The sequence below is a fragment of the Oryctolagus cuniculus genome, chromosome X (assembly GCF_964237555.1).
Source record: "Oryctolagus cuniculus chromosome X, mOryCun1.1, whole genome shotgun sequence".
In the NCBI taxonomy this organism is placed as follows: Eukaryota; Metazoa; Chordata; class Mammalia; order Lagomorpha; family Leporidae; genus Oryctolagus; species Oryctolagus cuniculus.
The window spans coordinates 101,639,169-101,651,914 of NC_091453.1; the positions used below are offsets into that span (position 1 = coordinate 101,639,169).

The 12,746-nt window shown below is 43.7% G+C and overlaps 1 long non-coding RNA gene across 1 annotated transcript in view; it reads left to right on the top strand.

The window, feature by feature from the left end:
- LOC138847504 (uncharacterized) overlaps window positions 1–11,673 on the top strand; it is a 98,348-nt gene extending 86,675 nt beyond the window's left edge. The window contains exons 2-3 of the long non-coding RNA XR_011385342.1: window positions 3,399–3,565; window positions 9,756–11,673. This is a non-coding gene — a long non-coding RNA (uncharacterized lncRNA). The remainder of the gene's footprint in view (window positions 1–3,398; window positions 3,566–9,755) is intronic.
- Window positions 11,674–12,746: the final 1,073 nt, after the last annotated feature.

Below are 12,746 nucleotides of genomic sequence, written 5' to 3' on the forward strand. Positions count from 1 at the left end.
ACTGGAAGAGGAGCAACCGGGACAGAATCTGGTGCCCCATTTGCTTTTCTTCTTAATCTTCTCTTCTAGTCGCTCCCTTGCCATTCCCTATGGTAGTTCCAGAAATTCCAAAGTACACTTACTATTCTAGATATACCAGCTCTCAAGAGCATACATTTCCCCTGTGTGCTGGGTTAAATACTGCTCCCCCAAATGCATATCCACCAGGAAACTGAATGTGACCTCACTTGGAAATAAGGCTTTTGCAAATGTACATATTAAAATGAGATAATACTGGGTTAGGGTACACTCTAAAAGCCATGTGAGAGGTGTCCTTAAAAGAACAGGAGATCTGCACACAGACACACAGAGAGGAGAATGCCACAGGAAGACAGAGACTGGAGTGACATGTCTGCAAGCTAAGGAACACCAAGATTCAGTGGTAAGCATCAGAAGGTAAGAAAAGGAAAAGGGGCCAGCGCCGCAGGCGGAAGATTAGCCTAGTGAGCCGCGGCGCCAGCACCCTGGGTTCTAGTCCCGGTTAGGGTGCTGGATTCTGTCCCGGTTACTCCTCTTCCAGTCCAGCTCTCTGCTGTGGCCCGGGAAGGCAGTGGAGGATGGCCCAAGTCCTTGGGCCCTGCACCTGCATGGGAGACCAGGAGGAAGCACTTGGCTCCTGGCTTCAGATCAGCGCAGCTCTGGCCATGGTGGCCATTAGGGGAGTGAACCAACAGAAGGAAGATCTTTCTCTCTGTTTCTCTCTCTCTCTCACTAACTCTGCCTGTCAAAAAAAAATTTAAAAAAAATTAAAAAAAAAAAGGGAATGGAAGGATTCTTCCGAGGGAGTATGGCACTTCTGACACCTTAATTTCAAACTTCCAGTCTCTACAAAGTGAGAGAATAAATGTCTTTTGTTGAAAGCCACCTAGTAAGGGTAACTTGCTATGGTATCCCTAGGAAATGAGTACTCTTTGTTTCAATGTCGTTTCTTTTTGATTACACCCTGCCTAAATGTCAATGATTTCTTTTGATTTATCTAGTGTGTGCCTCTTGGGACAAGTGAATATAACTTTCTTAAAGACTTATTTTATTTATTTGAAAGGCAGAGTAGCAGAGTGAGGAGAGACAGAGAGAGAGAGAGAGAGAGAGAGAGAGAGAGATCTTCTATCCATTGGTTCACTCCCCAGATGGCCTCAACAACCAGGGCTAGGTTAGGCCAAAGCCAGGAACCTGGAGTGTCTTCCAGGTCTCCCACATGGGTAGCAGGAGTCGAAGAACTTGGGTCATCCTCTGGTACTTTTCCTAGGCCATTAGCAGAGAGCTGGATGGGAAGTGGAGCAGTTAGAACATGAACCAGTGCCCATACAGGGTGCCAGCATCACAGGCGGTGGCCTTACCTGCTACGCCACAATAGTAGATCCAAGTGAACATAATTTAACTAACTGGATGTTATCAAACACCTACATCTATCCAGCAGGCATGACTGCTGAAATAGTACCAGGGCATATAAGCCAAGTGGTACGAATTTGAAATAACACTGAGATTTTTAAATACCCAAACAAGTGAATTTTAAAATTTCCCAGCAATTTCAAGCATAGAAACATCTTTTATTCTGAGAAAGAAAGAATATTTTAAATTCCCGGGTGGTGAGCAGGAGGGTTGTGGTGCAGCAGGTTAAGCAGCTGCTTAGGGTGCCTACATTCCAATTGCAGTGCTGGTTCAAGTCCCAGCCACTCCTCTTCTGATCCAGCTGCCTGCTCATGTGCCTGGGAAAGCAGTGTAAGATGGCCCAAGTGCTAGGGTACCTGCCACCCATGTGAGAGACCAGGATGGAATTCTTGGCTCCTAGCTTCAGTCTGGCCTGCCTCCAGCCAGTGTAGCCATTTAGGGAGTGAACCAGCAGATGGAAGCCAGCTCTCCCTCTTTTTTTTTTTTTTGACAGAGTTAGACAGAGAGAGAGAGAGAGACAGAGACAGAGAGAAAGGTCTTCCTTTTCTGTTGGTTCACCCCCCAAATGGCCGCTACAGCCAGCGCGCTGCACTGACCCTAAGCCAGGAGCCAGGTGCTTCTCCTGGTCTCCCATGCGGGTGCAGGGCCCAAGCACTTGGGCCATCCTCCACTGCACTCCCGGGCCACAGCAGAGAGCTGGACTGGAAGAGGAGCAGCCGGGACAGAATCCGGCACCCCAACCGGGACTAGAACACAGGGTGCTGGCACCGCAGGCGGAGGAATAGCCGAGTAAGCCATGCCACCGGCCTCTCTTCTCCCTCTTGTCACTGCCTTTCAATCGGTCAATAAATAAAGGATTTTTTTTTAATTCCTGGGAAAACATTTTATGTTTATCCTCTCTACTCTGTTTACTCATGTTATTCTGATAGCATATTTTTAATCCATCTTTAATAAATAAATTCACTTCCTTTTTTAAAGATATATAGCACTCATTTAGAATTAAATTTCTAGCAATTACATATTCAAATTATAGATACTGTATTTGATGGAGGGAAATCAGACATGGAGCATCTTTTTCCATCTCCTTTCCTTCTCTTTTAAACTCAGTCATCTGTCATCCTACAAAATACTTTCCCTCTTTTTCCTTTAACCCATTATCAGACATTCCAACAATATGTCTTCTAATATCCTGAATTCTCTCACTTTTTTTTTTTTTTGTCAGTACCATGTCCTGTCCCGGTTTTTCTCTTTTTTATTTTTTATTATTATTTTTATTTGAAAGTCAGTGTTAGAGAGAGGAGAGGCAGAGAGAGAGAGAGAGAGAGAGAGAGAGGTTTTCCATCTGATGATTCACTCCCCAGTTGGCCACAATGGCTGGAGTTGGGCCAATCTGAAGCCAGGAGCCAGGAGTTTCTTCCAGGTCTCCCACGTGGGTGCAGGGGCCCAAGGACCTGGGCCATCTTCTACTGCTTTCCCAGGCCATAGCAGAGAGCTGGATCAGAAGTGGAGCAGCCAGGTCTTGAAACGGCGTCCATATGGGATGTGGGCACTTCAGGCCAGGGCGTTAACCCACTGCAGCACAGCGCCGTCCCCCCAGTTTTTCTCTTCCCTCTTCCTATCTACTGAAAATTATAAAGGAAATTCTAATCCCACCTCCTGGGTTCAGTACAAAGTCTGACTCTCAAGCCTCTGTTACAGATCATAATGGGTGACCCTTGAAGTCCTACTCAGGAAAGGAATAACCTTGGGACTAAGGCAGCCCCTTGGTTGGCAGATGGTTTGCCAGGATCCATGCGTCACTAAATACTCACTGTGTAAGGTTATACAAGTGATGCAATCCAAGCATATTCCTTGAGGCAGGTGTTCAGCCTTGCAGTTAAAATACCACTTAGGATGCCCACATCCCACACTGGAGTGTCTGGGTTTGAGTTTCAGCTCTGGCTCCTGACTCCAGCTTTCTTCTAATGCAGGCCCCGGGAGGCAGCAGTGATGCCTAAAATAATCAGGTTCCTGCAACCCGCTTTGGAAACACAAATTGAGTTCTAGGCTCCTGGCTTCAGACTGGACATCTGGGAAGCCAACCAGAGGATAGGACCCATCTATCTATATCGATCATCTATCTCTGTCTCTGAAATAAGTAAGTAAATTTTATACTTTTTTACTATACTTCAAAAAATGTATTCCTTGAACTTTGGTAGCTTAGCTGTTTCTTCCTGCTCAGAGCCCAGCTCCTGTCTGTTCACTCATTCTTGCCGAGTGCTGCCCAATTCCACATCACCCACTCTGTTTCACACAGCATTTGTCCAATTATTGAAACTTGCCAGGACTTTGGGGCTGGCACTGTGGCGTAGCAGGTTAAGCCACTGCCTGTGATGCTGGCATCCCATATGGGCACCAGTTCAAGTCCCAGCTGCTCCACTTCCAATCCAGCTTGCTGCTAATGGCCTGGGAAAGCATAGGAGGATGGCCTAAGTGCTTGAGCTCCTGCAACCACATGGGAGACCTATGGAAGAAGCTTCAGGCTCCTGGCTTTGGTCTGGCCTAGCTCCAGCTGTTGTGGCCATTTGGGGAGTGAACAAGCAGATGGAAGATCTCTCTCTCTCTCTCTCTCTCTCTCTCCTTCTCTCTTTCTGTCACTCTGCCTTTCAAATAAATAAGTAAACCTTTAAAAATAAAAAAAAAGAAACTGGCTGGGACTTTGACTCTTTAAAACTGTGGTCTATGGAGCTACATACTACACTAAATGCTTCACATCCACTATGTCCTTTAATACTCACTTCAGCCAGTGACCATTCCTGCCCCCAGACAGAAAACAATGAGGCCATCTCACATGACCTACGCCAATTTCGCTCTTATCCACCTGAAAATCTCTCAATTGCTTTGCTTCCTTTACTCCAACTATGAAAACATGTCCAGTGGACAGAGACGGAAATAGAGGGGCATCCGGCAGACACATGTGGTCAGTCCACGGTCTCAAGGAGCAGAGACCGCCACGGAGTCCATGAGGACCAAAAGAGATGTCTAAAAGGAAGCGCCAGAAACTTTGCAAGAAAGTTCAAAAGGTTGTCAACTGAGGAGATGCTGAAATCACAAGCCCAGGAACTCGATACGGTTTGGGGATTGAAAGGATAGCTTTTATTTTGGGGCGGCTTAGCGATTTCTGAAAAACACTTTTTTTTCTCTCATGTGGAGTCAGCCCACAGGCAAAGGTTTTAAGACTTGCACCTTTCAAGGAACTCCTGACCTTGTGACCCTGCTTTTTTATCTGTCAGCATTAGTCATTCTGACCACTCCGATTTTATCTCTGTAACCGGCCACTTCTGCCCTGAAGACTTTAGATCGCTCCATGATGAGTCTCCAGATAGTGACTGCAAGTGTTGCTTCGCTCATTCTCTGCATGTCATGGGACCCAGAGGTAGGATTGGCGTCCTACTACCTCAACACTGCTTCCAGGCCACAGCTCTTTCCAAACGACTCCTTGGAGCTTCACGCCTTTCAGCTTGTCTTCCTCATTGCAGTCGCCTAACAACCTCTGGCCAGCCTCTCACCGAGTGTGTTGCCACCTGTCTCACTGTCCCCCTGTCTATTCCACTCCCCATGAGCACGGGTGACTTCAGTGCTCGCACCAGTGATAATCCATCTTGGATGCCTACCATGCAGGCAGAAGCGCGCAAGGTGGAAGCATCTGAACAGTCTCAGCTGACTTCACGTGGTTTCTGGGTGATTTCTCAATATAAAATGGCTGTGGTTAGACACTCAGCCTTATGGTATCCAGGACAGCGAGTCTTAGGTAAGTTCAGGTTAGCAGAATTTCAATGGATTTTAGCTTTCCTCTGCGGCAGACACGCTCTTCGAGTATCTTAGACGGAGAGATATCTGGGAAAGGAGGTTTAAGCAAGAGTTGTGGCAGACCCTGGCCTTATCTGGCTAGTAGCACAGTATTCAAATCAGCTCTAGTACATAGAGGTGACAGGTGACTGTCCCTTGAAGTTTCATGGTGTTGATAAGTAAAAAAAGTTATTTCAACAAATATCTCCTATGAGACTATATGTACCAGATATTATCTCAAACAGAAAAACCCAAAATCCCTTACCCTGTTGCTTAAATCAGCTCTTAACTGTTTAACAGAAATCATTAATTTGGCTAATTAGTTGATGACACCCAATTCACAGGGTTGATGTGAGCTTTAAATATTTATTTATTTATTTGAGAGGGGAGGATGAGAGAGCGCGAGAGCTCCTATCCACTGTTTTACTCCCTAAAATTCTCAATGGCTAGGCGTGGGCCAAGTCCAAAGCTCAGTGCCAGGAACTCAATCAGGCCTTCTGCATGCATAGCAGGAACACAAGTACTTGGGCCATCACCTGCCAGGGTACACGTTAGCAGGAAGCTAGACTCATGAGTGGAGCCGGGACTCGAACCCGGACACTCCAATACGAGATGCAGGCATCCCAAGCAAGGTTTTAACCCCTGACGTGAGTTTTAAAAAATAAAACTCACATAAAACGAACAGGTCAATAAATGGTCAGTAAATGGTAAAGGCATGGGGTTGTTATGAACTCTTCTACAACTCCCAAGTCTGACCACCAGGTGTCAGCCTCCCCTAGCTAAACCCTGCCAGGCCAAGAGTGATCCAGTTGTCCAGCCTCTCTAGCACCGGAGGAGGCAGCAAAGGACCTTGATGGAACTATTTGTCCCCCATTCACTTTTGGTCTGAACCACTTAGGCGCAGAAATTTGTTAGTACCGACTTCGGGTGAGAACGTGTCTGCCTATAGAGAAAGCTCAACTGGAGTGTTCTGCAGTCTCCCTAGGCGCTGCCATTTGGAAATGACCGAGGCAAAGTCAGGAAGCGGAGAAAGAAGGTTCCAAGGCAAAAAGCAGCAAAGCCAACACTGGGAGTGAATGCGATAGGAGGAGGAAAGAAGAGACTGACAGGGAAAGGTGAATTCTTACTCAGTCACCTCTCAGGGCCTCACCCAAAGCTTCACCAAAGCCCTCCCATTTAAGCCACCAGCAACCTGAAACCCCCACCTCCCAGGCTTCAGCATACGTCAAATCCCTTTTTAATCCTTGTAATCCCCCTGATTCTCTAGCTGGCTTTCTCTCAGATATATTTCAGAGAGGAGCTTTAGAGTCCCTGGCAAAGAACTCCTCATTCTTTTTGGACCCATGTAATTTCTAAGTGCATCTCTGCTGCCATCTTTCCCAGACTTCCCTACTCTCCTCAGTAGAAAGTAGATTCCCATTTTTTTGAAAGACACCTTTTTCCCCCCTTACAGTAGCCCCTTTGACTTTGCCAGTTAACCCAACAGCATATTTTATTTCCCAAGTGCCTCGTATTTTTGATCATTGGCATACTTTTTTTTTTTTTTAATTTCCAATAAGGTATTTTAAAAATAGTCCACAGGCTTCCTACGGATTATTGACTTTTTGAATGTCAGTCTTAATTTTTCCTAATGTCTTGTAACATGTGGCTACCCGAACAGGAATAGGCCTTGTTCGGATACCATGCTGAAGCAGAACTGTTGACTTCGCCTGCTCTTTCTGAGAGAGACTTGGCTGCAACTGTATGTTAGGCTCAACCACCAGTTAAGTTCCTTCACATGGGGAGAAAAAAAGATATTTACTAAAGGATTCTGAAAGACAACCAGAAGGACTGAAAAAACTGAACCCAGACTCTAGGAAGAACAATATTAAGAAAAATTCAAGCATATTTCCATTCAGAGCAAGGCCAAACTTGTGAACTACCACGAATTTCTCCTCTCCCTTAGCAAGGTGAGGCTTAGGGAAATGAATCCATTTCTAGGACAATGGGAGGATTCTAGGGACTGACAACCAGTTACATGAAAAACCAGAACTTGTGTAGCCTCCAAGTTGTTGACCAATCCAAGCCATTGGCCTGAGTCTTTCCACTCACCAAGGCTGCTACTGCTACTGCTGCTAATATGAAAAAGTTCTCTGCACCCCCATGTTTATTGCAGCTCAATTCACAACAGCTAAGACATGGAATCAACCCAAATGCCTGTCGACTGAAGAGTGGATACTATCCATTATCAGGAGAGAAACAGCCTTATAGGGAAATGGCTCCGCCATGGCCCCCTCACCACCATGTGCACATCCCCAGAGGCAAATGCTGCAATCCCCAGAGGCAATTGCCTGAATGCCGGTTATCTTGAATTTTGACAGAATGTCATGTGATCCTCCCAAAACACAGGAGGACTAAGGGCCTGTAAGGAGCTACACAGGGCCATTGCCTACTTACTTACCTCTTTATCTCCCCAGGAAGCTGTCAGGAGATGTCTCTCATCACCTCCCAGGCTCCAACGGAGACCAGATTTTCCTGCCCTGTCACTTACAAAATAGGAAACCGCTTTATAGATAATACGCAAATAGATGTATAAAATGTCATTTGTATATAAATATAGAATGTGATTTACAGCTATAAATCTGCATAAATACAAACTCTGCAGACCATAAAGTTGCATAACACAAAATCCCCTAGAGGCAGCCCAGGGTGAGTTCCTCCCAAACAGGGTGTCCCACAAGTCACATTGCAGTCATCCAGCCTCTGCTGCTTCCCTGTGGTCCTTTTTTTTTTATTATTATGTGGGACAAGGATCATGGAGAGCTGACACCTTTGGTTTACTTTTCTTTTACTGCCTAAGTAATACGATGTCTAAATCTAGAAGTGACTCATTTTGTCTTTACTGGACAAATCTGTCAGGTCTTAGACCTGTCTTGTCTTCTGTATGACCTTGACAAATCCTAAATCAGTCCGTATGGCCAAGTTGTGACTGTGTCTGGAACACGATCAGTTGAGGCCAAGTTTGAGTCCATTGACGGTCTGAGTGCTCCTACCCACTGGAGGCTATTGCTGTTTCTAAACACAAAATGAGGGTTCATTCTTTTTTTTTTTTTTTTGAATTTTAAATTTTTAGTAAATTTTTATTTATTTATATTTATTTGAAAGGCAGAGAGAGACCTTCCACCTGCTAGTTCACTCTCCAAATGCCTGCGACACCTGGGGCTGGGCTAGGCCAAAACCAGGAGCCAGGAACTCAATACAGGTCTCCAGGGACCCAAGTACTTGAACCATCACCTGCTGCTTCCCAGGGTATGCATTAGCAGCAAGCTAGGATTGGAGTGGAGCCAGAACTCAAACCCAGGCACTATGATGAGGGATGCAAATAGCATCTTTACTGTTCTGCCAAATGCCCACCCCAGGGTTCACTCTTTGTGTTGTATAGCCTATGGATTTGGGCAAGTGTATGATAATGTGTATCCTTCAATAAAGTATCATGCAAAAATAGTTTTACTGCCCTAAAAATCCTTTATTATCTGCCTGTTTATTTTTTATTTATTTATTTATTTTTTGACAGGCAGAGTGAACAGTGAGAGAGAGACAGAGAGAAAGGTCTTCCTTTGCCTTTGGTTCACCCCACAATGGCCGCCGCGGCCAGCGCACCATGCTGATCCGATGGCAGGAGCCAGGTACTTATCCTGGTCTGGTCTCCCATGAGGTGCAGGGCCCAAGGACTTGGGCCATCCTCCACTGCCTTCCTGGGCCACAGCAGAGAGCTGGCCTGGAAGAGGGGCAACCGGGAAAGAATCCAGCGCCCCGACCGGGACTAGAACCCAGTGTGCCGGCGCCGCAAGGCGGAGGAGGATTAGCCTAGTGAGCCACGGCGCCAGCCTCTGCCTGTTTATACTTCCTCCTAATCCCTGACAACCACTGATCTTTTTACCATCTTGATAGCTTTGCCTTTTCCAGACTGTCATATAGTTGGAATCATACAGTACATATCCGTTTCAGACTGGCTTGTTTCACATAGTAATCTTCATTTAAAGTTCCTCCATGTATTTTCATGGCTTGATAGGTAATTTCTTTTTAGTGTTGAATAAAATTCCATTGTCTGGATAAATCAGAATTTATTTATTCGCCTGCTGAAGGACATTTTGGTTGCCTCAAAATGTTGGCAATTAGGAATAAAGCTGCCGTAAATATACATGTACAGGTTTTGATGTGGATATGAATTTTCAATTCATTTGAATAAATGCCAAGGAATGTAAAGTATGGATTGTACGGTAAGAGTACACTTAGATTTGTAAGAAAGAAACTGTATTCCAGAATATCTGTACCATTTTTCATTACCACCAGCAATGATTCCTGTTGTTCCACATCCTTGCCAGCACTGGATTTTGATCATTCTAAAAGATGTGTTGTGGTATTTCATTGTTGTTTTCATTTGTATCTCCTCAACAATATATGATAATGAACATCTTTTCATATACTTATTTGCCACTTTGTATATCTTCTTTGATGAGGTGTCTGTTCAGGTCTGAGAGGCAGAGAGAGAGTGGTCTTCCATCCGATGGTTCACTCTGCAGATGGCTGCAATGGCCGGAGCCACGCCAATCCAAAGCCAGGAGCCAGGAGCCAGGAACTTCTTCCGGGTCTCCCACGTGGGTGCAGGGGCCCAAGGACTTGGGCCATCTTCTACTGCTATCCTAGCCACAGCAGAGAGCTGGATCAGAAGAGGAGCAGCCAGGACTGGAACCGGCACCCATATAGGATGTCGGCGCTTCAGGCCAGGGCGTTAACCCATTGTGTGACAGCTCTGGCCCCTGTAAATAATATATTAACATATTATGTCACTTTATTTTTGCCTCAATATTATCTATCTAAATTAATTGCTATATTTTTAACATATATTTAAATTAATTTTTAATTGGGCTGTTAGTTTTCTCATTGTTCACTTTTAGGAATTCTTTGTGTATTTTGGATAACAGTCTTTTATCAGACATATCTCCTGCAAATATTTTCTCCCGTTCTGTGTCTAGTCTTCTTATTCTCTTGATGTTGTCTATTGTAGAACAAGACTTTCTGATTTTAATAAAGTCCAGCTTACCAGTTCTTTCTTTCATGGACCATATCCTTGATGTTCCATCTAAAACATTATCGCCAGGTTGGATATTTAGTTAAGCAGTTCAGACACCGTTTAAGGTACTCATGTCCCACATCAGAGTACCTTGGTTTGATGCTGTGCTCTGGTTCCTGATTCCAGCTTCCTGCCAGTGCAGACCCTGGAAGGTGGCAATGATCACAAGTAATTGTGTTCCTGCTGCTAACATGAAAGACCTGAACTGAATTCCCAGCTCCTAGCTTCAGCCCCAGGCCAGTGCCAGCCATTGTGGGCATTTGGGAAGTGAATTAGCAGATGAAGTCCCCCACCCCTGCCCTAGCTGTCTCTAGCTCTCTCTCACACAAATAAATAACATCTTTAAAAAGTTATCACCATACTCAAGGTCATCTAGATTTTCTCCAATATTATATGCTGGTATTTTCATAGTTTCGCATTTTACATTTGGCTTTATGACCCATCTGGAGTTAATTTTTAAGAAGGGTGCAAGGTTTATATCTTGATTCAATTTTTTTCGCATGTCGAGGTACACTTGTTGTAGAACCACTTGTTGAGAAGACTATCTTTGCTCCATTATGTTGTTGCTTTTGCCTTTTGGAAAAGATTAGTTGACTGTATTTATGTAGGTTTCTTTCTGGGCCTTCTATTCTGTTCCTTTAACCTATATGTCTATTCTCCCAACAATATCACACTTTCTTGATTACTGTTGCTTTAGAGTAAATCAGATAATGTCAGTCCTCCAACTTTGTTCTTCTTCCAAATCAATATTGACTATTCTGGGTCATTTGATTCTCCATACAAATTTTAGAATTAGTTTATTGATATCAACAAAATACTTTGCTGGGATTTTTCATAAGATTACATTGACTCTAGAGATCAATCTGGGAAGAACTGACATATTGAAAATACTGAGTTTTCCTGCCCATGAACATGGAACATCTCTCCATTCATGTAGTTCTTTTTTGGTTTCTTTCATCAGAATTTTGTAATTTTCTCTCATATAGACCTTATACCTATTTCATTAAATTTATGCACAAGTGTTTATTTTTGTCTTCCTTTGATTTTAACAAATCTCAACGTTTTGCCATATTTGCTTCAGATTGTTTGAGAAACAAAGTAATATGGATGAAAAAATTATAAATTGACTTGAGTTGTCTTGTATTCCTTTTCTGTATCCTATTTCCCTCTCTCTGTCCCCAAAAATCACTACTACAAATAATTTGATATGTATCATTCTTATACCTAGTTATAAACATAGAAACAAGTTATAATAATGTTTTATGTTTTATGTAAATAATATATTAACATATTTTGTAACTTGATTTTTGCCTCAATATCATCTTATTGAGATCAATCTAAATTAATACAAGTAACTCTAATTCATTCATTTTACTTATAAGATATTCCATTATATAAATATATCACAATGTAGTTACTCAGCCCTTTGTTGGTAGATATTTAGGTCACTTTTAATCTTTCACTATTAAGCCGGCGCCGTGGCTCAATAGGCTAATCCTCCACCTTGCGGCGCCGGCACACCGGGTTCTAGTCCCGGTTGGGGCGCCGGATTCTGTCCCGGTCGCCCCTCTTCCAGGCCAGCTCTCTGCTATGGCCAGGGAGTGCAGTGGAGGATGGCCCAGGTGCTTGGGCCCTGCACCCCATGGGAGACCAGGAAAAGCACCTGGCTCCTGGCTCCTGCCAGGATCAGCGCGGTGCGCCGGCTGCAGCGGCGGCCATTGGAGGGTGAACCAGCGGCAAAGGAAGACCTTTCTCTCTGTCTCTCTCTCTCACTGTCCACTCTGCCTGTCAAAAAAAAAAAAAAAAAAAAAAATCTTTCACTATTAAAGCAATGTTGCATTGTTAGGGTGATGCAAATTAAAACAACAATGACAAATCACTAAATACTTAACAGAATAGCTAAAATTCAATAAACTGACAATACCAATTACTGGTGAGGATGTGGAACAACAATTACCCCTATTCTTTGCTAGTGAGATGCAGAACAGTACACACATTTTGAAGACAGTTGGCAGCTTATTAACATAAATATATTCTTTTCATATAACCCAGCAGTCATGCTCCTAGGTATTTTTCCAACCTATCTGAAAATTATGCCCACACAAAAGCCTTCACATAAATGTTTACAGCAGCTTTTGTTCATATCACAAAAAAAAAATGGAAGCAATCAATATAACCTCCATTATGTGAATGAATGAATAGATTGTGGCATAGCCCTACAGTGGGATACTATTTTGCAAAACAAAAATAAAAAGGAATATACTATAAATCCACGCAACAATCTGGCTGATTCTTAAATGCATATTTCTAAGTGAAATAAGCCACTCAGAAAAGACTACATCAGTATATCCAGTATCAGTCCATTTATTATTTTTTT